This window comes from Lissotriton vulgaris, chromosome 1_1 (genome assembly GCF_964263255.1).
Source record: "Lissotriton vulgaris chromosome 1_1, aLisVul1.2, whole genome shotgun sequence".
NCBI lineage: Eukaryota > Metazoa > Chordata > Amphibia > Caudata > Salamandridae > Lissotriton > Lissotriton vulgaris.
The window spans coordinates 879,637,496-879,665,066 of NC_141685.1; the positions used below are offsets into that span (position 1 = coordinate 879,637,496).

The window sequence follows — 27,571 nt, forward strand, 5'->3', positions numbered from 1 at the left end:
TTACTGAATATCCACGTGCCAAAAAGCGCAATCTGCTTTCATCCATGGCTCTAGTACATTCCCTCTCATCACTGCAAATTCTTTTAATACGAAGCATCTCCCCGAAGGGGATGCTTTGTATCATGTGATGCGGGTGCTGACTTGCCGCATGCAGGATGGTGTTGCCTGCAGTTGGCTTTCTGTATAATCGTGTGGCTAGTTTACCTTCATGTACATAAACCTCTATGTCAAGGAAACAAAGCTGTGTTTTACTCATGGTTGAAGTAAATTCCAAATTAAGATCATTACAGTTTAATTTCTCTACAAATTCTTGGGCTTCAAGCATATTACCCTGCCACTGCCAAATAAAAAAGAGGTCGTCTATATACCTCAGATAGACCGGTACATTCCTCTCCATAATGGCCTGATGCTGCACCATGAGGACCTGCTCCTCCCACCAGCCCATGTACAAGCACGCTAGGCTGGGAGAAAAACTGGCCCCCATAGCTACCCCTCTGACCTGCTGGTACACTTGGCTGTTGAACAAAAAATAATTTTGCTCCAGACAAATCTTGATCATGGCAGTGAGCATGGAATTGTGAGCAGAGAAATTGATGGATCTCCTATTTAGAAAGTAATTTACAGCCCTAATACCGTCCAAATGACGTATAGACGTGTATAGGGATGTGACATCTAAACTCATGAGCACACAATTATCATTCCAAACAAAATTGTCCAATTTTCTGACAAAATCAGAAGAGTCCTGTACATAAGAGTCCAAGCCCTTAACACTGTCCTGTAAAAAATAATCAATGTAAGTTGACATTTTTTCCGTGGAACTATTAATTGCAGAAATTATGGGCCTGCCAGGAGGGATTTGCGTGTTCTTATGAATTTTTGGAAGCAAATAAAATGAGGGTATAACCGGGAATTCTTTCTTCAAAAACCCAAGCTCCTCTTTAGTTATTAAATTGCGACATTTCCAGGCAACTAGTTTGGCATTCTGATCCTCCCATGCCAACCTTACTGCTCCCAAATTGCTCCTCCTGTAACAAGAATGGTCCTGTAGCTGTTTTTCCGCTTCTTCAATATACATTTGGCGAGGCCACAATACTATGTTTCCACCCTTGTCAGCTTGGCGGACCAGAATAGTGTTGTCCGACTCCAATCTTTTCACAAGGGTATTATAGCTCTGATTTAATTTGTTAATCACTCCACGTTTCTTATTTGTGGTGATGTAGAGCTGTTTCAAGTCTTTGGTTATTAAATCCTGATAAACATCAATATTGTCATGCGGCAATATGGGAAGAAACACCGATTTGGGTTTAAAAGGGGTAGCCCCCGCTATTTGATCAACTCTTGACCTTACCAGAGGCAACAATGTCGAGGGGTTCGTCTCCTCCTGCAATCCCCATATCTCATCAAAGTCCTCTCTATCCCCTGCCTCCAAGGTAATAGAGTCCATTTCCGTTGCTCCAGATTTTTTCTTCCTCGCCGGTTGCAATTTAAAATATTTTTTCAATTTTAATTTCCTCACAAAGCGGAAGGCATCCATTCTCGTATCCGCATAATTAAAGTTACACGGAGGACAATAAGACAAACCTAGACTTAAAATATTGGTCTCCTTTGCAGTTAGTTTCAATGTGGACAAATTCATTATTGAGTTGGGGCTGCCGCCTGTGTTTTTGTCGCTTTTTTGTTGTTCCAGCGGCTTTTCTTTTGACCGCTGTTTGCTTTTGATTTTGTTGCACCGTCTCCTTTCGCCTCGTTTCCTGTTGGCCCTTTGGCGTTTTGACCGCCAGTCTGCCCTCTGGATCTCAATGTGTCCCGGCGATCCTGACACATACAGCTCATTTCCTGGGCCTTGGAGAGTGCTGTAAACCCCAACGGCATACTTCTTGCCCCCTCATTTTCAGACTCGCTGCCCACAGAACTTGCATCCGAAGAGGAAGGAACATTTAGAACATTATCAGGTGCGACCACACGAGTTTTTCTGGCCCTCGCCTTGATGTTTTCATAGCGCTTGGCATATGTGAAGATTTGCCCGTGTAAGTAATCCAAGCGATCTCGCTCGAATTTGTAGGCTTTGCGTTTCTTTATTATGTCTTCTTCCTTACTTAGCCTAGTTTGCATTTCAACTCGCATTTTATCCGTCGCTTCACTTGTTCCCATACCTTCTATTTCCTCTTCCAATGTTTCAATTTGCGTTTGCAATTTACAACGATCTGATTCCGCATATTTCACCAATATTCTCATCAGTTTAGCCGATGACTCTAAGTTTGCCTCCGCCCACTCAGTGAGCATGTCCGGATCAGGTGTCTCATAACTAGGGGCTAAGCTGATTCGTAACCCTCTAGGAGCCCGTCCTTCCTGTAGGTACATGGTTAACGACTTGTTCTCCCACCATTTAGACTGTTCTTTGATTTTTAATTTTTCCAATTTTCTGTAAAGATCCCGAATTGTCGGATTTGCATTTATAACGGTCACTGGCCGCGTAGAGTCAGTACCCCCAGCCGGGGGCTGTACAAACACGAGGCCGGCGGCCTCCTCTCTGCTCCGCAATACATCCGCGGACATGCTTGTGCTGTAACTTGTATAATTGGAGCCACACTTGTTGAAACAGAAAGACGCTCACAAAAGGCAAATTACTTCTCGCTAAGTCGTGAACGCCACTCCAGGCACCTCCCCACCGGACAATCTTCCTTCGCCTACCTCGTAGGATTACCGCTGTGCAATTAGTTCTCTCGAAACCAAGCGCCGCGATTCCAGAAGCCAAGGCAGGATTCTTCAGCGTCCAGGGGTTGTAGGCGGCTAACTCCAAGCCGAAGTTCGTAAAGACATATATATATATCCGTGTGTATTTTCAGTACACAACTTTCCATCTTTATGCGGTGCTGTCCTTGCTGGCAGCAGTGGCTTTTTGGGAGGGAGAAATCTGTGTGTCAGGCGTCTAGGTTCTGCATTCTGGTGCGATGGGGATAATTTCAGTTGTATTTGAATCAGTCGCATTTTTCTTTTCGCATCTTTCTTACTCTCTGGTCACTCCTCCTTTCCTTCCTTTTTCCATCCTTTCCCTCTTTCTTGGACTTCTCGCTTCACATCACGCGTACTAGATAACTTTTGTTACTTCAGTGTTTTCTTCTCGTTTTGTTTTATGCCCTGCATGCTCCTCCCTACATTCTGTGTTTTGCCTTCTCTCGCCCATGCTCTCTTCCCCAGTCTCTTTTGTGCACTCTTCCTAGAACTGTCTCTCTTTCCTATCATTACTTTTAAGTTCCTTTCTCTTTCTTTCTCTTTTTTCCGCTGTTGTTTTTTGTAATTTATTTTTTCTTTAATCCTACTTTCTTTATTTATGCATCTTTTTAATAAGTGAAATAACCAACTTCCTTTGTTAACGTAACATTTTGACGGTGTTTACCATTCTGCACCAGATCCGTGGAAAATTAAACACATTATTCATAAACGATGTGTGCATTGTGTCTTTGTGATTTTTTTACTCTGCTCCACATTTACTCAATTCCCTAAAATGTGCGGTACTGGACAGATCACTACATTTCCTTGTGCATCGTGTCCACTACCTGTGATTTTTGGTTTGTGGACAGTCACAAAATCGACAGCACAGACTTTCAGTGAGTGTTTTTGCTTTTGTCCGTGGCAGTTCAGCTTCAGCGCCCGTCTGTACTGCCCCATCCCCATCACTTCATTATTGTTGTCTGAAAAGCAAAGCAACCGGATCCCAGCCAAGCCGAAACCCCAGTAAAACGCCCTGTACCACGTTGAGGGAGTTGGAATTTCAAGTCCATTTCATGTTAGTTTCCAGTTTGGTTTCAATTTAGGTTTTCAGTTTGGTATAACATTGTTGTTGTTCGTAGTGCCACTTAAGAAGTGCTTCATTTTTACATCTGTAGAACTGAACCCGTGACCTACAAGTAACACATCACTTCATGGGTCTCTTAGCTTATTACATCACGTTAAAACTTCAGAACACATTTACCAATCCTGGCTCAGGCGCTTTGGTGGCGGGTATGGGGCTATGAAATATTAATTTGGGTGGTGTGAAGAGGCCACCTCTTTGGGTCTACAAAAAGAGGTCTACGCATCAGGTGTGCTTTGATATGTAGGTGCAGAAATCATTCAATTAACCATATGCCCCAGAAAGTAAAAGCATTGTACCTGCTTCCACTAGTCAAACTAAAAGCAAACAAGCATTTGCAATGCAATAGGTCTCGCATTTACGCAAGTTTAAGCTATTAGCATTGTAAATGACAATGCCCTTTCTTTGTTTTTAAAACCAAAAGATAAATAAAAGGCATTGTCATTTACAATGCCAATAGCTCAAACTTAAGTAAATGCGAGACCTATTGCATTGCAAATGCTTGTTGAGTTAGCTGTAGAGCCGCTAGATCAGAGATCAGTTTGGTTGCAAGCTTAGAATTTGTATCATCGAAATGAATGTTAAAATCTACAAGAATGGTGAAATTAGCGGTGGAATTTGCTAATTTGAAGACCGTGTCTATAAGTAAGTCACAGAATTGGCCTTTGGGTCCTGGGGGGCGATAAATCAAGATCCCTGAAAAAGTTAAAGTAGGTGTAAAACCTATTGAGAAATTAAAGTTTTTGCAATTTGAAAGAGGACTCCCCAGGATTCTGCAAATAAAATGATTCTTTAAAATAATGGCAATTCCACCCCCTTTGCCATGAGTTTAATCAAGTCTCTGTAATGTGTATCCAGGAGGGAGAGCTTGTGCTATATCGGGATCAGTGGTTGTATTCAGCCAGGTTTCCGTTAAGAACAGAACATCCGGACTTTCTTCCATGAGGAGCAGGGATATTTCCACCGAGGGTTTTGGTAGGGAACGACAATTCAATAAAAAACTTGATACGGTTTAGCTGCATATAAATTGGTAGGACCAAGGTCCTGGAAATTATGGGAACGGTGCTTATATCTATGGTTCCACCGATCAGGAGCGATGGAATGAAGACAGGCAGGGTCTAAAGATGGATTTATAGACTTAAGTAGATTTGGGCTATACCGTAATTTTCCTGCTGTGGAACAGGCAGGGGTTCTAGCCCCTGGTCCCGGAAGGGCGTGGATAGGCGCAGACGGGCTTGCCTTTGGCGCGCCAGCGGCGCGGTCGCGTCATCAGGCTTAATATAGCCCTTGTGATCTGAGCGACTAAAGCGCTAACTTGCAAGATGGCGGGCAAGTTATGTTGCAGGAGTTCCCCCCTCAAACTCCAACTGATACAAGAACAATTCGTGCAGTAATGTGATTTGTGCTAGCAGGTAACGATTTAAAATTCTATTAGCAGCATTATTAAAACATAAAAAATAAAAAATTCGGTAATTGCGGTCTTTCTATTCTATTCAAAAAGCGGTTCTCGCGCCAGCAAAGATTCAGGCAGCTTTTTTCTCGCTAAGTGGTCGCGTCATCGGGCTTAATATAGCCCTGGTGATCTGAGCGACTAGAGCGCTAACTTGCAAGATGGCGGGCAAGTTATGTTGCAGGAGTTCCCCCCTCAAATTCCCACTGATACAAGAACAATTCGTGCAGCAATGTGATTTGTGCTAGCAGGTAACGTTTTAAAATTCTATTAACAGCATTATTAAAACGATTCTAAATTCGGTAATTGCGGTCTTTCTATTCTATTCAAAACGCGGTTCTCGAGCCAGCTCTTAGGTGAGGGACCGGGGTTTCGGACGTGTTCGAGGACCAGTTCCGCCTCGTCACACTGCACCTGCTGCTACCTGGTTGCGGGCCCCATGGGACATGTTCACAGCAAGAGCCCGGAAGGACAGGACCATTAAAGACCTGTTCACCCCTACCACGGCGGGGAAGCGAGCGGAACCCAATACGTTGGGACAGCGGGCAGGAACCGGCAAAATGGCGGACAGCACTCCTACCGCTGGAACACCGTGTATCGCGGAGCCCATCACTAAGACTTTTCTAGAATCCCTCTGCAGTGGCCTGCAGGAGGACAGTTCGGGTTCCGGAAGGAACACGGAACTGAGACAGCATTGGTAAAAGCCTCGGGTGAAATTCGAGAGATCATGGATTCGGGAGGCGCGGCAGTGCTTATCTTGTTGGACCTGTCAGCTGCCTTTGACACGGTCAACCACGTCATCTTGGTCGACCGTGTCGCAGCCCTTGGAATTAGTCATCTGGCTAAAGATCTTATAGCCTCTTTCCTAGTCAATCGTAAACAGGCAGTCAAATTGGGCAACTACTACTCGCCCACTTGTGAATTGCTCTGTGGGGTCCCTCAAGGATCCTCGCTAAGTCCCACGCTTTTTAATATCTACATTGCGGACTTGGCGAGGATCATTAAATCTCATGGGATGCGATTGACTACCTACGCGGATGACACCCAACTTGTGTTGGCAGTACACAAGAACGGTCCAGTGGTAGCAGCGAAGTTTCAGGAGGGGCTACTGGATGTACAATCATGGATGCACAGTAACTGCCTGAAACTTAATGCAGAGAAAACCGAAGTTATGACCTTCGGTAAGATCTCCCCCGAATGGTCCTCAACATGGTGGCCCAGTCAGATGGGCTCCCCCCCGGTTCCTGCTGTTAAGGTTAGGAATTTGGGAGTTATCTTCGATAACAAGTTATCATTTGGTTACCATGTAAATAAGGTGGTCTCTGCTGCATTCTTCGTGCTGAAGAAAATAAAAAAACTCATGCCATACCTGCCTGCCTCGGCAGGGAAAACACTCATCACCACCTTAGTGTTTTCGAAGCTGGATTATGGATACGCCCTCTTCCTTGGTACACACAAATACATTCTGAATAAACTACAGTCTGTGCAAAATATGGCAGCACGGATCCTACTTAATATGCCCTGGCGACACTCCACTTCAGTAGCCATACGCCATCTACACTGGCTAAGGGTGGAGAGCAGAATCAAATTTAAGGCTCTCTGTATCGCCTATAAGGCCATCCATCAGACTGGACCGAAGTTCCTAAAGGAAGCTTTTCAGGTGTACATACCTGGAAAGGATCTAAGATCAGCGGCAAGCTGTCTATTGCATGTCCCCCGCACAAGAACGGCCACATGGGGAGACAGACGTTTCCTGGTAGCAACCCCCAGACTGTGGAACACACTCCCCTTGCACATTAAAACAGCACCAACACTCATTGCCTTTCGCAAGGCCTTGAAGACATGGCTATTCAACCAATAAGTTCACGCCCTGAATTTTGTGCATCCCAGAGTATCTCACTGCGCCTAGACACCCTAGGGTATTAGTTGCGCATTAAAAATTCCATAAATACATTTTTAAAAAAATTCACGCCCTGAAGAAGGAACTACAGGAGGAGATTAGAGAGGTCCGCCGCGACACGGATGCTATAAGAGAAAGAGTAGCTGACTTGGAGACTAAGAGCGATGGGCGCGATATTGAAATAGAGGCTCTGCAGCAGGAAATCATCTGTATACATGATCAGCAGGTGGACCTTCAGTCCCACGTTGAAGACTTAGAAAACCGCTCCCGGCGGCACAACATCAGGATCCGGGGGACACAGAGGACCTTTTCTACTTTACGCAGGGCCTATTCAACCACGTCCTGGGTAGGCCAGCAGACTCTGCCTTACGCATTGTTAGGGCCCACCGGACGGGTCCGCCCAGGGCCGCCTCAGCCCTGCCGGCTGATATCTTAGTCTGCATACAGGACTTCCGTACAAGGAGGAGATCCTAAGCAAAGCTCGACAGATGGGAACTATCTCCTTGGTGACCACTCTCCGTCCTTATACCAGGACTTGGCGGCCATCACACTTGAAAAACGTAGGTCCTTCAAGCTGGTCACCGCTGAGCTGAGACGGCGCAACATTTCGTACAGTTGGGGCCATCCCTTCCGGCTGGTGTTTAAGTGGGACAATAAGGTTTGCCAATTGAGGTCCTTCCGGGAAGCGTGCCACCTCTTGGGCATCGAGGAACCGAAGGAGGAGGAGGGCCCACCCTCCAGGGGGGCAACGGGGCGGACACCGCCGGGCAGAGGCGGCAACAACGGAGGAAGCGCAGGCCGAGACGTCCCCCCGCAGGGGAGATCAAGGAGGGTCAGCGATCGGCAGTGGAGACGGCGGCGATGGAGTTGGCGGCAACTGACAACGGTTGAAGATCGGACACGACACTCTGAAGCATCCCTAAGAGCGGTTGGGATGGGATGAGACGGGTCGGCGGCGAGAGGGGAGACAATGGATCCAAACACATTCCCCCGATACTGTTCTTCACTGTGAATCGACACTAGTGGACAATGGACAAGACTATTTCCTGTATCCTTCAGGCTGGGGAGGGGGGGATTTCTAGTTGGTTTGCTGGGGGTAGGGAGGGCTGGGTGATATTGGTTGGGAGGGTGTTGGGTCCATGGTTTGGGAGAAGGGTGGGGCGGTCTATACCTCAGTTTATTGGTCATTAAGGGGGAGGGACGGCACTGGGTGCCCCAAATGGGATCACACGGGTCCACACGGGTCCGCTTCCATGGCGGCTTAGTAGATGCATTTCTCCAGATGGTGATGAGTGATTTGGTTATTCTCACTTTAAATGTGAGAGGTCTGAACAATCCAGTAAAGCGCAAAGCGGTCCTGCTCCAACTAGAACATTCCCAGGCGGACATCTGCCTCCTACAGGAAACGCACCTTTTAGCCAGGGACTGTAACCGGCTTAAGTCTGGTAAATTTCCCCTTCAATTTTTTTCCTCATGCCCGGATAAAAAGGCGGGAGTTGCGATTCTGGTGGCACGAAAGTTTAAGGGTAAGGTTCTGGGCAAACTTGCTGAAATTAAAGGTAGACTTTTGGTCTACAGGTTTGCGATGGGGTACTTGACCTACACGATTGGCACGATCTATGGGCCTAATGAAGGCCAAGAAAAGTTCCTGCATAGGGCGCTTACTGTCACTACTGATACGACAGACCGCTACCTCTTGCTAGGTGGGGATTTGAATTTGGTTTTTGACAATTTGCTAGACAGGTCCTGTCAAAGCACTGCACAGGTAGGAGCGCTATCGGCTGCAGGCTTGGCCCGCGTGCGGGACTTGGGGTTAGTGGATCTTTGACGCATGCTTCACCCCGGGGAGAAGGACTACACATACTTTTCAGCTGCCCATAAAACGTATGCGCGCCTAGATTACCTGCTTGTCTCCACAGCTACCCAATCGCTTGTCACCAGCGTTGATATAGGTACGGCCTCTCTTTCCGACCACGCGCCGGTCACAGTCACCCTCTCCGGGCCAACGGCACTGCGCTCCAGCAGGGTGTGGCGTCTCCGGGAATCATTGTTGCATAGGAAAGTGGTGGTCACCAAAATCCAGGGGGCAATAGCGGATTACCTTACCCATAACAGCAACAATGACAGCACGTTGGCTACACAGTGGGCAGCGCTAAAGGCGGTTCTTAGAGGGGAATTTATCTCTGTCTCGACAGCGGAGAGCGCGGAACATCAGGCCAAGAGGGACGAGCTTACCCAGAGGACTAGGGAATTGGAGCATATTGACAGGAGGACAGGGGCCCCGAGAATATGGCGGCAATTGAAAGCTGCCCGCCAGCAGCTTGCGGCCTTAGATCTAGATAGGGCAGAATACGCAGCCTTGCGACTGCGTCATGCGTATTACACAGGGGGGGACAGATGCGGGCGCCTCCTGGCGCACAAGTTACGCACGGTCACCCAGAAACGGGAAGTTCAGGAATTGAAGGGGAGGAATGGTTTACCTGTCACTGGGGATTAGGCTATAGCTGGGGCCTTCAGTGCTTTCTATGCAGAGTTATACGCGGCTGCCCCACCAGACCCAGAGGCGGAAGCAGACTTCTTGGCGACGATCCCACTACCGATCCTGACACAAGATCAGATTGACTGTCTAGAGAAAGACATTTGTCCGGAGGAGGTGATTTTGGCTATTTCCCGCCTCAAACTGGGCAAAGCTCCTGGCCCGGATGGATTCCTGGTGAGCTTTTATAAAACCTTCTGTGGCCAGGTGGCCCCACTGCTTGCTAAACTCTTTACCACTTTTGCGGAGGAGGGTGCGATCCTGAGGGACTTGCTAGAGGCATCTACAGCAGTCATACCCAAACCGGGCAAAGACCACGCAGATTGCGGAGCATATAGGCCTATCTCTCTCCTAAACGTGGATCTTAAGCTTTACACTGGGATCCTCGCCTCCAGACTGGGACCATGCATGGGGGGGCTGGTTGATCCAGACCAGTCTGGATTCATTCTGGAGCGACAGACCTCTGACAACACCAAGAGGGCCCTCCCCCTCCTGGAGAAGGCTGCTCGCACGAAGGGTGAATACATGATGCTGGCTATCGATGCCGAAAAGGCATTTGATAGGGTACATTGGCCCTATTTGGAGAGAGTGTTAGTGAAGGCCGGCATGGGGCCCAAATTCCGAACTATGGTATTATTAAACTGCTATAAATTCCCTTCTGCTGCGGTCCGGGTCAATGGCTATACGTCTCCGCGGTTCACGATCGAGCGAGGCACCAGACAAGGATGCCCGTTATCCCCCCTATTGTTCGCCCTCTATATGGAGCCTCTGGCGCAGCTAATTCGGCTGGACCCGAGGGTCCAGGGGATCAAGTCTGGGGGCGACCTCCACACCATAAGCCTGTATGCTGATGTACTGATATCGCTTGCCGACCCCCGGAACTCTCTCCCTGCCTGCCTTGACGATCTTGCTCAGTTCGGTCGAGTCTCAGGCTTTAAAGTTAATATGACTAAGTCCGTGGCCCTCGATCTGTCACTGGAGCCCGCCACGTGCTCCGGCTTACAAGACGCGTTCCCCGTGCAATGGGCCTCGGAGGCGGTCCCATATCTCGGGATAAAACTCGCCCCTTCCCTACAGACTACCATAGATATTAATTACTCCCAACTGAGACAGAAAATCAGACATGAGTTGGGACAGTGGAAATACTACCCGTTGTCATGGCTGGGCAGGGTGGCAGCCGTCAAGATGACGATCCTCCCTCAAATACTCTACCTCTTCCGCACAATACCCCTTACTCTGCCGAGAGGCTGGATAAAATTGATGCAGTCGGAGCTCTCACAGTTCATATGGAATGGGAGGAAACCCCGTCTGAAGCTGCAGATAGGGATGCTTGCACCGGAACACGGAGGAATTGGGATTCCGGACCTAGCTACGTATTTTCAGGCGACGCAGTTACGGTTCATGGTAGAATGGGTCCGATGGGAATCTGGGAAACACTGGCTGTTTCAGGTCCAGGCGGTCGCCTGGAGGACCCTACAAGAAATTCCCTTTATGCGCCAAGAACACAGGCCTCCTAACCTTTAAGCGTCCTTGATCACGCGGGTTCCGCTGGAAATTTGGGACCGAGTGGGAGTTCCCCAGGGTCTTACCACCCTCCCATCACCCCTCACCCCCATCATTGAGAACCCGGATTTTCGACCGGGGATGGATGGGTAGGCTTTTGGTTGCTGGAAACCAGCTGGCTGTCGCGCTCTCCACCATATCTATGGCCCAGAGGGAGTAGTCCCTTTCCCACAGTTCCGTCAGGAGTTCGGCCTGCCGGAATCCGAAAGGCTCCGATATTTCCAGGTCAGGCACTGGGTGCTTAAAACCACTGTGAGAGCCGTAGCAGATAGGCGCCTGGCGGCTTTTGAGCGTTGGCTGATCACTCGCACAACGGACAAGCAGTTAATCTCGGATCTCTATAAAATGCTCATGCACAAACACAGATACACCTACAGCGCGAGTAGGATGCGTTGGGAGCGGGAGCTGGGGAGATCCCTTACTCATAAGGAATGGGAGGGAGTGTACTACAGAGCGCGCCACTCGGCCTACCATATGGGGCTCACAGACACTCTCACGAAGGTAGCGACCTATTGGTACTACACCCCTGAACGCCTGTATGAGATGGACAGTAGCAAAGACCCCTTATGCTGGCGGGGTTGTGGTCAGGTTGGCACACTAGTACACATACTCTGGGAGTGCCAATTCTTGCAGGAATACTGGCGTCGGATCTTAGACGATGTAGACGCTCATTTTGACACAGTCATCCTGTGCTTTCCTTCTTATGTCCTTCTAGGGCTGCCTAATGCGCTGACCTACCCGCTAAGATCACGGAGGGGTCACTTGATTGCCATCGCACTGGGGTCGGCAATACAGAACATTGTGGCGCATTGGCGATCTGAGCAGATTCCTACAAACCAGGGTTGGCTTCACCGCCTCTCAATGGTCCTGGGCATGGAAATGCTCTCTTTGTCCAGAGCTGGGGAAGGGGCCCGCTATGCTGAGCTGTGGGGGCCATTTCTAGCTCTATGGTCTGCCGAGTTTGTGGAGGTAACTTGTCCGAGGTATCTTCGATTGCTGAGACTGACAGAGACCGAAACCGAGAGGAAAGAGGCTGACCCTGCCCTGTAGGTTGGAGGAGGCCAATGGGGGAAAGAGGAGACCATGGGCCAAGAGGGGAGGGAGTTGGGAGGGGAAAGGGGTGTTGGGCCATAGAGATGGGGGGGGGGGGGTTTGCTAAGTTTTGGGTCGGGATGGGATTGTTAGAGGGGTTTTTCCTCTTTCTGAGTACGTCAGATGACGGAGGTGCGACGCACCTTTAGTGGACTGAGGAACGCTTTGGCGATAGGAGAGTGCTTGTCTGAAGGTTGGTTAGTACCAAACTACATAGCACTGTTATGGGATCTGGGCCTAACTACCTGGTAGATCTGGTGGCAAATAAGGGTCGCTTTCCAGCTTTACTGTGTTTCTGACGCGGCCGGCCCATGCTGGGTTGTAGGCGGCTTGCTGTGTATAATCGCGATTCTGCATGCTATGGCCTTTGTTTGGTACCCTCCCACCACACTGCTTTGCCTGTCAGCCGTCGGGCTGACCCGCGGCCTCTTACAGCTTTATTGTACTTCTGTCTTGTTGCAAATGCTCAATAAAAACATTTCATACCAAATCTTTTATCTTAGCAATGCCAAGACAAGATGTCTGTTGAACTGTGTCATTTAGGACCATCATTTGTTCTGGGATGATGCAGGCTCTGAACAATGCTTCTAAACCTTGTACCTGCCAGTCTTTTGTGCCCCAAACTGTTATTGTCTCAATGTTGTCTTTCCAAAAGTCAAAGCCTAAGGTGGACAATTGTGCATAAAAGGCAGCAGAATTAATTTGTTTAGTATTTGTCAACATACTTTTCATGCCTGTCTTATTCATATTTTTAAAGTAAAAACCTTCTAGGTTTGTAACATTAAAACCTGTGAAATATGGAAATTGTCTAAGAAACGTCTTAGAACTACCTTTTGGAGGTGTTGGACAATGTTCCCATTGATTATAAGTTAAAACATTTCTAGGGTTTGCAGATTTATGCAAGTAATGATGGCCAAAATGATTAAAACAATACATTTCTTCATAATTTGCTGAACCTTCTAGGTATTCATGTTTTGTAAATGTTGCTGAAATTTCTAAGTCTGCCATCATGTTATTGACAGTCTCAAAGTCCCAATCATGAGAAAATGTGCTTGGTGAGACAAAATCACTCAAGGAAACCTTAAATTGATGAGGAATCTTTAGCAGCTCAACAGGGCCATAAATGTCATAATCAGTTGTATCCCATACTATTCCACCAGGTAGTGGAACCGCTGTGATGCTCACTGATGACAGCTCTCGTTGTTCACGATGAGATGATTTGTGTGGCTTCAGGAGCAAGTTGATGTTCTTACTTGCTGTGTCCATTTTAATGTGCTTTCCATCTATCAGCTTTCCCAAACCTAACACAAGAATGAGCCATAGCAGGAGATAAAGTACACCTAACACAATCCAAAGTTCAACCCATGGTGAAACCAGATATGTATTTGTAAGCTCTTGACCAAGTTCCTTTACTTTTTCCTTGAAAGATTTCTTTGCTGGCGTAGTTTCAGGTTCACTGGGACCTCAGAAAAGTTATCAAAGTTGATAACATAGCCAGAAGCAGTTCTGTCAATTGTTGGTATCGCATCCGGATTCTTTGAGATCGCTGGAGTTGCTTGTACCCTTGACATGTTTGTACAGTCAGATGCTACATCATTGTAGACGGGAGTTTCTTGACGAACTGTTATTTGGGTATCAAGAGGCACAAGTTCCATAGCTTTGTTGCATAGTCCTTCTTTTCTCACTGCAGGTTTATCAAAGGTGATAAGTCTTTCAGTTTGAACCTCTTGGATAGTAGCAAGATTAGGTCCTCTGCTACATCTTGGGAGTCCACTGGGCCTACTAATTATTATCGACCACATGGTGAGGTTTTACCAGGTCATTTGACACAAACCAGTTCTCCTTTTTTCCAGCATGGGGCGGCAGTAGTACTGTTCTTGATCCGTGGATTGCTAATACAGGTACTGGTTTTCTGTAAGAAGGCCCAAATTCCTTCTTGTCCGCTATTTTCTCCCTGACCAGATCCCCAATCTTTGGAATCCAGACAGGTCTTGCTGGGACAGGTGGTTTTTCTTCAGTGGTCGTTTGTTTTTCGCTGGTATTGCTTAGACTTCTTGTTTCATTTAAGTCCTGCAAAACATCCAAACGATCTTTGATATCAAAGGGTTTTTGTTCCACCACTGAAGTGTGACGATCGAGATCTTCAACCAACATTCTAGTACCAAAAAGGATTTCATATGGAGTGATTCCACCCAGAGAATTTCTTGGCAGGTTATTAAGACTACGTTGGGCATTTATTAGATGTTTGACCCACCCATCACCCGAACCTAATACCCTAGCTGTTATAGATTGCTTTATGTCACGTTTTTTCTTTCCAAGACCGAATTTCCCTCAGGATGGAATGGACTCGAAAACCGCAATGCAACGCCCAAGCTGGCCATGGCCTACTTGTAAGCCGTAGAGCTAAACGCAGGACTCTGGTCAGAATTTAGTGTGCCCATTGCGTATGCGCCGATAAAGACTCACAAATCTTTTATAAAGGTTCGAGCGTCAGCTGAGCGCTGAGGCCACATCCAAATGAATCTTGTCTTAATATTTGTGGGACCGCATTCGTCCATGGTGACGTCTGCGTGTAGAAAGCCTAATGCTGTCACAGTGGTATCTGTACTGGGCTGGCTACTTTGTAATCAGGATTTTGGTGGTGTTCAAAACTGTGGTCTCTGTTGCAGACAACACAATTAATTCCAAATTCGTAAATGTGGAGACTCATTCCAGGCCACCAGTACGTCTTTTCTAGTTCTACTAGCGATTTTGAGATCCCTTGATGTATCGGACCCTCTCCCATATGTGCTTCGAAAACGAGAGCACCTCTCCGGTTCCTGTTTGGAATTACCCTATCCCCCACTCCCGGGATTCGAGCAAAAGGAACAGAGTTTGCATCAATTATGTATGTATACTTGAGTGGATAATTGAGAGGTAACGTCGCTCCACTGCCTTTGCTCGTGGCATTGACAGCGAGCATGGTTTCACTGTCTATCGTTGTTTTCGAACGATTGATTGTAGCTACGGAAGCCGTTTTCACAGCTGCCTTCGCGGCTTCATCAGCCAGTGCATTCCCTGCAATCTGAACGCCATCACCCTGATGACTCAGTGAATGAATCACGTGAGTCTTTTGTAGTTCTTTCTGTAAAAGAACTACTTGTTCCCAAAGCTTTTTATGCTTGATTGTGCCACCTTTTGCATTTTTAAAACCATTTTGAACCCAGGTCTGCAGATATTCATTGTAATTCCGGATGCGGTTATACGATTCACACACTATTAGTGTGGGGAATTCGCGATCGGTATTTTCAAGCGCCATCTTGAATGCCTGTAGTTCAGCTCCCTGAGCTGTACAGTCTCCGAGAGATTGAGTTTTTGTGATCATAGGTCTGAATTTACCATTGTGCCAGCGACCTTTAACAATCGCGCACGCAGCACTATAGGCTTGTTTACCCCCAGTTACGGGCTGTGCTGATCCATCTGTATATATTATACAGCCATAATGTTCTAGAGGTAGAATTTCAGTAGGCAGAGGATATTCTTGTTCGTATTCGAGAAATTCTTGTGTCTTCAAGTAAGGGTCAAAAACGTCTTCAATGTCTGTTGCAGCAAGAGAATTAACCCATTGTATCCATCTTGGATGTAGAGCTTTTGCATTTGGAATGCTTGCCTTCGTCACTGCCTCTAAGGCAGGTACAGGTGTAACAACTTTAATGCGTTTACCCTGACCGAGGGCTCTCTCCTTTGCTACAGCAGTCTGAACCGCTGTCAGACTTTTTTCTGTTTAAGTGAATTTCATTTCAGCTTGTGTGTACAAGTGTGATTTGTAAGCTATTGGTACCTTTTCACCTTCATTAAAGGTTAGGTGTGTGAATCCGCATCTCCCTGGGATGATTTGGATAACAAGGTTGTGTACATTGTCGCGTGTTTGTAAGTGTGTTGTTGCCAACATGTCTGTTTGTACTGAACGCAAAATTTCTGTGTGTTTTTGAGTCCGATTAGTTGGTTTGAAATCAGGTTTGATTAGTTCGTAGAGAGGTTTAACCCTTTCTGCGTAATTCTGAATGTAAGTTCTTCCGAAGTTTAGGAACCCTAGAATTGACTAAGTTTTTCAGCATTTTTGGAGTCTGTCTGTTTAGCAGGTGGTGCTCCGTATGGACAGTTGTGTTTATTAAGTCCAATACACCTGTCTTTCTGTCAGGTGTCCGGAATTGTATCTGGGGAGAGTGTAGAGGTTGTCGGGAACTGCCTCAATATGTAGATGCAGAAAGTTCTATGGTTCTTGGATCCTGTAGCGAGCGTGTGAGCATTGTGCCACTCTGTAGTACAGCTCTAGATCTGGGGCATTAAGACCGCCCATCGAACAGGGCAAGGTTAATGTGTCCCACTTAACTAGCAGTTGATTCCCTGCCCAGGAGAGTTTAATACGTAAAGAACGGAGACCTGTAAGGGTCGGACCAGGGAGAATCATCAGGATATTCAAAAACAAGAACAAGAATCTAGGGAGGAGAGGAGGAGCCAAGATGGCGACTTGAGCAGACGTGTAAGCTCCCGGCTCCACCAGCTCTCTTCCTCCGCGCTACTATCCTGATCCCTATCCTTGTGGTTTGTGGCGGCGGAACGTCCGCTATGATGTGCTGACCTGCAGCATCGTTCCCGGGCTTCTCGACTCGCCCGGCAGCCGGAGAAAGATGCGCAAAGGGTTTTTAGCCTTGGCCCCGTGCTGAACCGCCGACCGTCTCCGAGTCTGGGAGGCTTGATGAAGACCGGGGCTCCCGTGCCATACCGAGGACGTACAGGTGGCACCATCCCCCCGGGACGGAACCCTGACGGCGCTGCCTGCCACGGAACAATGCGAGCTGTGCCCTGTGCGTGATCGCTGTGTAGAGCTGCTCCCCAGGTACAGCGTCTTTGTCCGAGGCGAAGTACGAGCGGAATAGATTGCACAGCCATGTTTGGCGAGTACTGGCTGACGGCTTCCCTATCCTTGTGCTACGGCATGTAGCTGCAGGGTTCTCATTCTCGAGAGCCCGATCTGATTCATTTGTGTTGGAAGTGAGACTGTATCGCTGCCTGTCCATGCCGCACCCGCCTCGGCTGCTACTCCGTGGCCCTACCGACATGGCTGTACCTTGTACCTCGGGGAGCGTGAGAGAGTGCCCGCCCCAATCTGCTGCCTGGGACACCCTGCGCGTGCTGGGAGACTGCCCGCCACCGTTTCTCCCGGATTGGGATGGCGAGGGGCTACAAATACGGCTCTCTACTGGGTCCATCCTGGCCGCCCTGTCTGACTTTCGCTCGAGAATGCACATGGATTTCCGGGCAATGAACGACTGCATAGACAAAATGGTGCCTGATCTGCGACGGGAGCGAGATGTCGAGAACCAGCTGCCCTTGGAACTGTCTCCATTGAACTTTGCTGAGGATACAATGTTTCTTTTTGCCCGCGGATGTGATTTGACTGCTTCTGCCTCCGCCTACGCTCAACACCGACCGCCCGGTGGACTCGCCTGTGATAATTTGTTTCCCCCGCCTCCGGGGTCTGTTACATTGTTGCTTGCACCTTTGTTATTGCCCCAAGACTTGGACATGCAGCCTCCGGCCCTGCCGATGGAGTTTCCCTCGTGTCCTACATTTGCTAAGCTGAAGAGCCTGTGCGTTCCGGATCGACGAGGGAAACAACTCATGAAGGACAAAGGACTATATGGTGATATTCAACGGCCATTTTATGCTTCCACTTTACTCTCCTTCTTTGTGCGGCCATGTTGTCTTTTGTTCTCTGAGGGGGCGGGCTTTCTCCAGGAACTCCAGTTGGGAACGCATCCGAGATCGGGCCAGGGCTAGATTGCTCTTCTCTGTTATCGATTGATTGGCTGGTTGAGCTGAGGCTATCGCTGTTTATGCAATTGTACAAGTCACGCTTTGCGAATTGTTTTTCCCCAATTGTGTCTGCATTGCTATTCCCTTCTTTGCTGTCATAAACAGGGTGGGGGTCGATATTTCGGCTGCGGGGCTGGGATCGGTTAGAGTTGCTTCTCCTTTCGTTATACTCTTCCCCCACTCTTTATTTCCATCTCGCTCCTTAGTTGTGAAGGGGATTGATATTTTACGAGGGGTGCGCCCCGGGGGGCATCTGGGATCGGGCTAAGGTTCGGCGGGCTCTTAATTGCATTGCCTTCTCGCTACTATCTGTGGCTGTGTCTTCTTCCGGGGGACGGAAATATGGGGCCACCCAAGATCGGGCCAGGGCTAGGTGATCTCTTTAGTGTTATAGACGCATCGACGGGCTGGGGTGAGGACGGGTCTGCCCTTTGTTTGATTCTTCGCAGATTTGGGAATATTTCCCCACCTACAGTTCTACTTGGAACCACTGTTTTGCCGATGATACTTTTGGTGGGGGATGCTCATGGGGCTGGTGGGGACCGGGAGTATGTTTAATTTTTCTTCTCCTCCCACTTCTTCTGAGAATTGGGGAGTGGGATGTCTCTTCTCGCTCCCTGTATTCTCTTTCCCACTTGGGGGTTCTCTTGGGGCGACAGGCATGCCTATTGGGGGGGGGTGGGCCGTGGCCTTCCGCTGGTATGCAGGGTGGGGGGATGGGATGTGTTTTCTCTTTGTTTCTATGGCCCTCTTTTTCTTTTTCTCTTCTGCTGTTCCTTTTTCTCTACGTTTCCTTGCTTCCCTGGGGGTCGGGGTTCAGCGCTCCTTGAATGATGATAGCTATCCTGGTCATTTATTAGCCTCTACTCTCTTTGTATTGATGTAATTTGTACTCGACAAAATCATAAAATTAAACCTTTACCTATCCTTTCACTATGGTTTGCGGCTCCACACGACACTCTTTGCTCAGTGATGGCTTCAACGGTGTTCTGCCCTATTAGCTCCTTTTTCTCCTTTTTCCATATGTCATAGCGGCCGGCCCTGCGGGGTTGTAGGCAGACGCTGTGTACTGTGCATTTTATCAATAAAGGTTTTAAAAAAAAAAAAAAAAAAAGAATCTAGGGAGGACAATCATTTTCATTAAAGAGATACGCCCTACTAACGAAAGAGGCAGGCGGCACTACCGCGGCACATCCTCCTCCGGTCTAGCAATAGCTTTTCCGTAATTATCTGAGAATACTACGTTTGGGTCAGTATCAGGCCCGGACTGGCCAAAGCGGGCACAGGGCAATCCCCCGGTGCGCCGCACGGATGGGGGCCGATTTTGTTACAGGGCCATTTTTGCAGCATAGCTTCAAAATAGGCCCTGTAACAAAATCGGCCGAAAACCGGCCCTGGCAAAGAGCTCAGCGGCACCCCCAATCCTCGGGGGGATGGGGGGGCGAGCAGTTTGCCAGGGCCGGTTTTGGTTCCCAGTCTGGCCCAGGTCAGTATGCACCTGAATGCCAATACAGTGTACAGAGTCTGTGGTCCACTGTAATGGGAACACAGGCTCCACAGGGGTCATAGCTGGAGTAAGCGGGAAAATGATAGATTTTGACCAATTGACCTTAAGGCCTGATATAGCCCCAAAAGTAGTGACCTCAATAAGCACCAATGTAAGATTTTCATCTGGGTCTCAAACATATAAGAGCATATCATCTGCATAGGCAGAGATAATGAGCCAATATCTAGGGAATTGCAGCCCTCTATGTCCGTGATACTCCCTTAAGGCGCAAGCCAATGCCTCAGCCACCAGGGCATATAGTAGAGGTGAGAGCGGGCACCCTTGGTATTGTAATAAGAGGAGTTACCATATTGCCCACCCTGACTTTAGCAACTGAAGCATTATATAAGACACCCACTAGCCGCAAAAAAAGTCTCCCACACCAAAGCGTCTGAGCACTGCCCTAATAAACGCCCACTCCACAGAATTAAACACTTTTTCTATGTCCAAAAAGACCGCTGCAGCTTTGATCTCTGGATTTTTGTTCTGGAAAGCAACAAATACCATTCTGAGGTTATAAGTTAAGCATCTCCCCGGTACAAAACTGGCTTGCTCTGGGCCGACCAGTATTGGTACTAGGGGGGTAGACGATTAGCCAGTATTTTTGCAAACAGTTTAGTGTCTACGTTTAATAATAAGGGTCTATAGGAGGAGCATTCGTTTGCCGGCTCCCTGACTTAAGTTTAGCTATTATCGGGGCGTCTCTCATAGTAGGTGGCCTCCTATCAGCCTCCACCCTCTCTTCATAGAGGGTGATTAAGTGCGGTATTAGTAAGTCCAAATATGTCTTGTAAAAAGTCACAGTTAGGTTGTCGGTGCCTGGAACGCTGCCTTCCCGCATTGAATGCAGGGCTCTAGGAATCTCGCCAGCCTCTAGTGGCGCCATAAGGTACTCTCTATGCAAATTAGTGAGCCATGGCATTTGTATATGCTCCAAATAGTTCTTCATGCTTTCCTCATTCAGGTCTAATCTAGAGCTATATAAATCAGTGTAGTATTTGTGAAATCTCTCCGCTATAGCATTGTCTCATGTATCTGACTCCGATCTTCCCCCAGAATCTCAACCATTGTGTTAGTTTCTCTTTGGCGGCGCTGCATAGCTGCCAGCACAGCACCAGGACGTTTCCCTTCTCCAAACTTGCTATGGCATACTTGCCCAAATGCTTCACTTCACTGTCAGCTGTTTCCTGGTACACTTCCAGTGTAGCTTTGATTTCCTCAAGTGTGTGTGGTTCTCCCCTCAGTTGGAAATTGCACTCTAGCCCCGCTAGTCTCTTTTTCAACGCAGTAAGTCTATCTCTCAGTGAACAAAGAACCCCAGAGTGTTTGGATATGGCAACCCCTCTTATAAAAACCTTAAATGTTTCCCAGATTGTGGAAAATTGGCAAATGAGCATTTATTTTTTGCAAACAACTCTTCGGCTATAGAGGCTATGTCTGCCTTAAATAAAGGATCCAGTAGGGAGCATGGGAGAAACTTCCAAGTGAAGGGTGCGCTGTACCTGATGGGTAAGGCCAGGTCTAGGAGTACAGGGGAGTGGTCCGAATATTTGTGAGGGAGAGGTACACAGTCTTTAACATTAGAGCTAAGTGATTTAGAAGCAAGCCAAATGTCTATCCTGGTGTGAATGTCATGTGGAGCAGAGTAATGAGAGAAGCCTGAGGTAGCAGGGGAGCACCAGCATGTCTAGCAGGCCTAGTTGATCAATAATGTCTTTTATAGCCCTGGCTGCAGCAGAAGGCCTCCGATGGGGGCACCTTGAACGATAACAGGCTGGGTGCAGTACGCAATTAAAATCACCGCCCCAGATCAGTGGGAGATCAGGCTCTTTAAGGATACGCAAGACTATTGTGTGATAAAAGAGAGGATTGTCATAGTTCGGGCCATAGACATTCACTAACTTGACATTTAACCCGTCTTTGTAGTATCTAGAGATGACAAATCTACCACATGGGTCCATATCCAGTTCTTGTAGAGTAATCCCAGACTTCAAGTTAACCCACCTGAGCACACCCCTAGCGTGTGAAGTGAACCTTGCTGCATTAAAATTGCCCCGGAGCTTTCTATGTTTAGGCATACAACTCTTGGGGGCCAAATGTGTTTCTTGGATGAATGCAACATCTAGGTGGTGATGATTGAGATAAGCTACTACTTTGCTTATTTTTCTGAAGTCTTTTAGCCCCCTCACAGGAGACAAGGACAACAATCTAATTCTGTTTAGCAGTCGAGGTGTTACATCATTTGGAGGAGATTTATTTGTCATAGTGTCCCTCTCAACGTTTTAACTCCTTGCATTGCCAGCCAACACAGCAAAGCCTGAACATTCCTCTTTGTATTTGCACTTGTACCATACATGCCCTCCCTCCCACGCTATGCAGTCCCCAACTAAGCATAGTCGAAAAATTACCCACCCCTCCAGTTAACCAAACCCCAGAACAAACTCCGCCCTCCCACACCCAAACATAGATTCATTAGCCAAAAGGTGAGTAACACACGGGGCAGATGTTCACGGCATCAAACTTATTCCGGCCTTCAGGATCATGAACACATCTAAAATGCTACCCCTCAGGGGCTCTCCAGTGTTTGTTTAAATCAAATCTATGGTAGGACTCAGCTAAACTTGTAAAATTATCAATGGCCATCTGGTTGCATCATCTAGGGCTTACTTAGAGTCTTAATAACTTAGCCTGCTACTCTGGCATAGCCACAAATACCAACCATATCAGGAGCATTAAGCAGTCTAATCAAACATAACTATTAGTTACACGTTTCCATTTGCAGAGTTTAACTGTCTAAGCAGCAGCCCCCCGAGCAGCAGCTCCCGCCTCAACACAGTCCGATGGTGCTAAGAGTCGATGCAACCAGCTAAATGTCCAGTTGAGTTCAATGTTCATCCAGCTCCGGGCCCTCATCTCCTTTGGAAGTTGGCGAGCCCAAGGACTCCCGGCGAGGGACTCCACTATCCCGCCTTTTTATGAATTGTAGTACCTGTTTCGGGTCAGTATACATAAGTGCTTTTCCTTCAGCTTGTATGCACAATTTAGCCGGGAACAGCATATTGTAATCGAGGTTAAGGTCGTGAACTCTCCGCTTAATCAGGAGAAACAGTCGTCTTGCTTCCTGGACCTGCTGAGTGATATAGGGAAATGTCCATGCCCTCATATTGCAATGTGCGCGGCTCCCTGGCTTTACATAAGGCTGCGTCCAGGTCCCGGTCCCTGTAGTTAAGCAGCTTGGTGATTATGAGTTGTGGTGGGGCCCCCGGGACAGGTCTGGGCGCAAGGGAGCGGTGGGCTCGCTCTACAATGAATACAGTTGAGAATGTATCTCTGCCCAGGAGGGAGACCAGTAACTGTTCCACAAAGAGTTCCATATTTGGGATATTGGTCGATTCCGCTATTCCCACCAGTCTTATGTTGCTGCGTCGAGATTTCACTTCCAGTTCTTCGGCTTTGGCCTGGATCACTTGTAATAGTTTATCCATTTTATTGTGTGCCTGGGAGCTAATTGTTAAAGAATCTTTAGCGTCTGACACACGTTTTTCCACCAGATCGAGCCTCTCAGTATGCGCATCTAAGTGCTTCGACATTCTATCCATGCAAAATGATAAGGCATCTATCTTACCATCTATCTTGGTCAGATTTCTTTGCATTGCTGCTAGAATCTGCTCTAGATGGGATCTTCCAGTGTCTCTCCATCCTCAGAACCAGACTCAAACACAGCTTTGTCTGCATCCTTTGTCTGCCCTTTTCTCATGGCTGAAACTATAGTTTAGATTGTGATTTGTCAGATCTCCCGATGTCACCTTCCTCGGCTCTGACCGCTCCCAAACAGCAGTGTGGGTGTGCGGAAGCAGATAAAGCGAGGCAATATATCTATACACTGCCCTCCCAGCCTACCAGTGCCTGGTTATCCACAGTCGAGGGCTTCGCAGAGGGCTGTCAGGTTTGTGGCGTACTACAGTGGTGTGGTGTCCCAATGCCGTCAAATAACAAAATTCCTAAGCTTATCAAGTTGGCCAGGAGTGCCCACATCACATCAGCTCCTAGTATCTGTGCACCCCATAGCAGATGTATCTCTGAGAAGGCCAAGTCACATCAGCTGAGAGGCCACTGTCCAGGCCCCATCATTCCTGCGTTAGGATGCTCCAGCACCGCTCCCCCCAAGCCACACGACCCATAGGTCAGCTCTTGTGTCCCATCCAGTAGGGTGAGCGTTGCACTGTGCTTTCTGTATCCTCCAGTTAATCAAGTTCAATAGTCTTTATTCAATAATTTACAATCATAAAAGACACAGTACATAAATAAAAGTGTCAGTAAAAAGGTTACCACCATTAAAACATACAATTCATACAAAATTTAATACCAAGCATTATCGAACTCCTGACAGATACTATAAAGTTAAAAGCGATAAAATCAAATCATATAAGGCATTTCCCTGCAGTTACTCTTTGAGGGGAGGGTTGTTTACGCTAACACACTCAAGTACTAAATCTAGTTCCTCATCGGCCTCCAGTTTTTTCTTCCTCAATGCCCAGGACCAGCTCAGAAATGTTGCCATGGCAATGACAATATCTGCGCGAGTGTTCATTAACAGGATGCGCATGACTGTCATACAAGATCTAGAGCCAAGATTGGAGCACAATGGCTTGAGCCACCTGCGGCGAGGGCCCTTGTAAGCCGGGCACACAAAAAGTACATGAGTTATTGACTCTTCCCAAGTATGTCAAAACGGGCAATTAATGTTCATGGCCTTGTTCCGTTTTGCAACAAAAGGTCTTAGCGGAAGAGTATCCACACGGAATTGGTGATATCATTTCCTATCACCAGTTTTTGTAATCAAATTCCAGTTTGGTTCTGCTTTCGTTACAAACTTATGGTCAAAGAAAATACCTGTGAGCGAGGTACTGCTCACCTTTGACAGGGTCTTCTTAGTTATCATGTCCCAGTAAGACTCTTTATAATCGATTTTACTTGAAAATGAGTTCCCAACTGGGTCATCCCACAAGTGGCTAAGGCCCATTTCATACAAATTATACTTTATCTTCTGTAACCATTTAATTTTAGAAGTTAAGTCAGCATTCCTGACGTGCATCAATGCATTAGCGTAGGGTGCCAGTTCTGGGGTGGTACAAAGTCTCCTCCAGTAGGCTAAGGGTCTAAAACCTGCAACCTCATCAAAGGAAGTACAACCTAGGTCTAAAAGCAGAGGCTTAATAGGTGTTGATTGGGGGAGGGCAGTCAGGGTTCTTAAAAACTTGTTTTGCTCTTGAACAATGGGTAATAGATTTTCTAACCCCTAAAGTTCAGCGCCATAGATAATGGAGGCTCTGATTTTCCCATTATAAATTGCTACAGCTGGCCCTACAGACTTAGTATATGACAATCGATGTTCTTTTAATAGGGCTCCAGCTAGCTGGTTGTGCCTAAGAATTAATACATCAAGTTGAGGGGCCCAATTCATCTTCCTACCTATTGTTACCCCTAAATAAGTAAAGGAATCGGTTTGTTCTAGTGATACATTATCCATTGCTACTCTGCCATTGATACATGTATGTTTATGCATTACCAAGAACTTCGTTTTATCAACGTTCACTACAAGTTTATGGTCATTGCAGAAAACTATAAATTGATCAAGGGCACGTTGCAGACCAGACTGAGTTTTATATAAGATTAACGTATTATCTGCAAACATTAATAATGGAAACCGTGATCCGGCAAGAGATGGAGCATCAGTTGGAAAATTTGAATAATATGTGATAACCTTATGTATAAATAGGGAGAACAGGGTAGGAGCGAGGACACACCCTTGCCGCACACCTTTATTGACTGGGAAATGATCAGATAATTCACCCTGCTGCCCCCACCTTACTTGAGCATAATTTGCCTCATGCAGTTTAATAATAAAACTAAGGATTTCTAGGGGCATCCCGGCCTCCTTTAATGACTCCCACAGCTCATAGCGAGGTACTAAGTCAAATGCTGATTTTAAGTCAACAAATGCTGCATACAGGGTTCCCCCTGCTAAAATCACTGTAGACCAATAAATCATCATAAATCGAAAAACTTGATCAATGGTGCTGACATGGGGTCAAAACCCGCTTGGTAGGTAAATAAAACATTCTGATCTATAACCCATTCATTAACTCTACCTAAGACGAGTCTCACAGCAATTTTTTGTAGTGTATCAATTAGGCTGATCGGCCTATAGTTGCTGGGACTGGCACAGTCTCCCTTTTTGTGTATGGGAATGATTTCGACCCCTCGCCAAGTGTGGGGTATTGACGCACCTCTAGCAATAGCATTTACGAAGATAGAAATATATTCAGTCCAAATCTTCCTATCCTGTTTGTAAAGGTCAGCCGGAATACAATCTGGGCCAGGAGCCCTCCCTGCAGGGACCCTGTTCAGAACTTTATCTATCTCTCCTTTATTAAATAGTAAGACTGCCTCGGCATTGACCTCAGGGTACTTAGTGCCAATGCTAAGTGGGAGAGCAAATTGGCCTTGGAAATACTGGACCCAGAGCTCGGGGGGAACATTGTTAACTGGTATGGTTCCAGTCGTACGACTGTCCCATCTGACCAATTCCCAAAATTTGATCCAATTCTTACAGTTAGAGGTATTAGTCAGACTAACCCATCTAGCCTCATCATAATCTTTCTCCGCCTTCAGTTGTACTTTCTTATAGTTTGCCCATGCTACTTTAACCTGTTGATAAACTCTCATCTTTATTGCATTTGAGAGGCGCCGAAATGCAGCAACACAAGCCTCATTATACCACTTATACGATTTTTTTAAAGGAGTCTTATGCGGCTTTCTGATTTTTGTAAACAGTGTCTTCAGTTTTACAAAATGATCCTCATGAGCCTTCATAAGGTCTGCGGGACAGTTACCCTTGGTATCTAAGGAACACGTCAGTGCAAGAGTCTCTTCAGTGGATGACCTAATCAGCTTTTGTAAACCTTCATCCTCTGAAGCCACTGCCCATTTTAGCCGGCGGCAGTCTTGAGACATGATCACCTCACCTATTGTGGAAACAATATCAACCATTGGGGGATCCGATCCAATCATACTTAGGGTCAGTAGTAATGGGTCATGATCACTCTCCGGTCTGTGGTAAACCACCATATCCATAAGTCTAACCCAGAGTTCTAAACTTATAAAAATATAATCAATCCTACTACTTCTGATCCCATATGAAAATGTGACACAACCTTCCGCATCAGAAGGGGTTCTCCCGTTATTAGCTCTAATCCCACGCCCTAGGGATAGGCTTTGTAATTGGAGTGCCGCCTCAGTTCATTTGTTAATTGGTGTCAATGAAAGGAGAGGCACCCCCTGTTAGACCTGTCTGGCTTTTTGGCGAAGTCCCTCCTAATTTTTATTTATTTTGTCCCCTTTTTGCCCCTGTGGAAAGGTCACCGTACCTGCCGTAGCTAAGCGACATCCTCGCGCGGGGAGGGGTCCGTCTAACATAGATGATGCCTTGTTCCCTCTCCATAGGACTTCTTCTCTATCTCTCCCACTGCAGGGTTGCCGAAACCAGAAACCGGAAGATCGACACCCGGATGCAGTTCAACCGGAACCCGGAAGTCCCGCCCCCGACTACATCCCGGAAGGTATAAAAACCAACGAACCTCAACGAAGGGCGTTCCAACCCGCGGACTTGTGGCAGGAGGCAGCAAGGAAGGAACCGGAGCTGAGAGGGAGAGACGAGGAGCCGGAGCTCCAACCGAAAGACGTGGAGGAGGACGGCGACGGCGACGTGT

At 47.3% G+C, this 27,571-nt stretch overlaps 1 protein-coding gene across 1 annotated transcript in view; it reads right to left on the reverse strand.

Annotated features, from left to right (window-relative positions):
- Positions 1-27,571, reverse strand: part of NAGA (alpha-N-acetylgalactosaminidase) — a 509,595-nt gene that overhangs the window by 285,086 nt on the left and 196,938 nt on the right. The window lies entirely within an intron of this gene.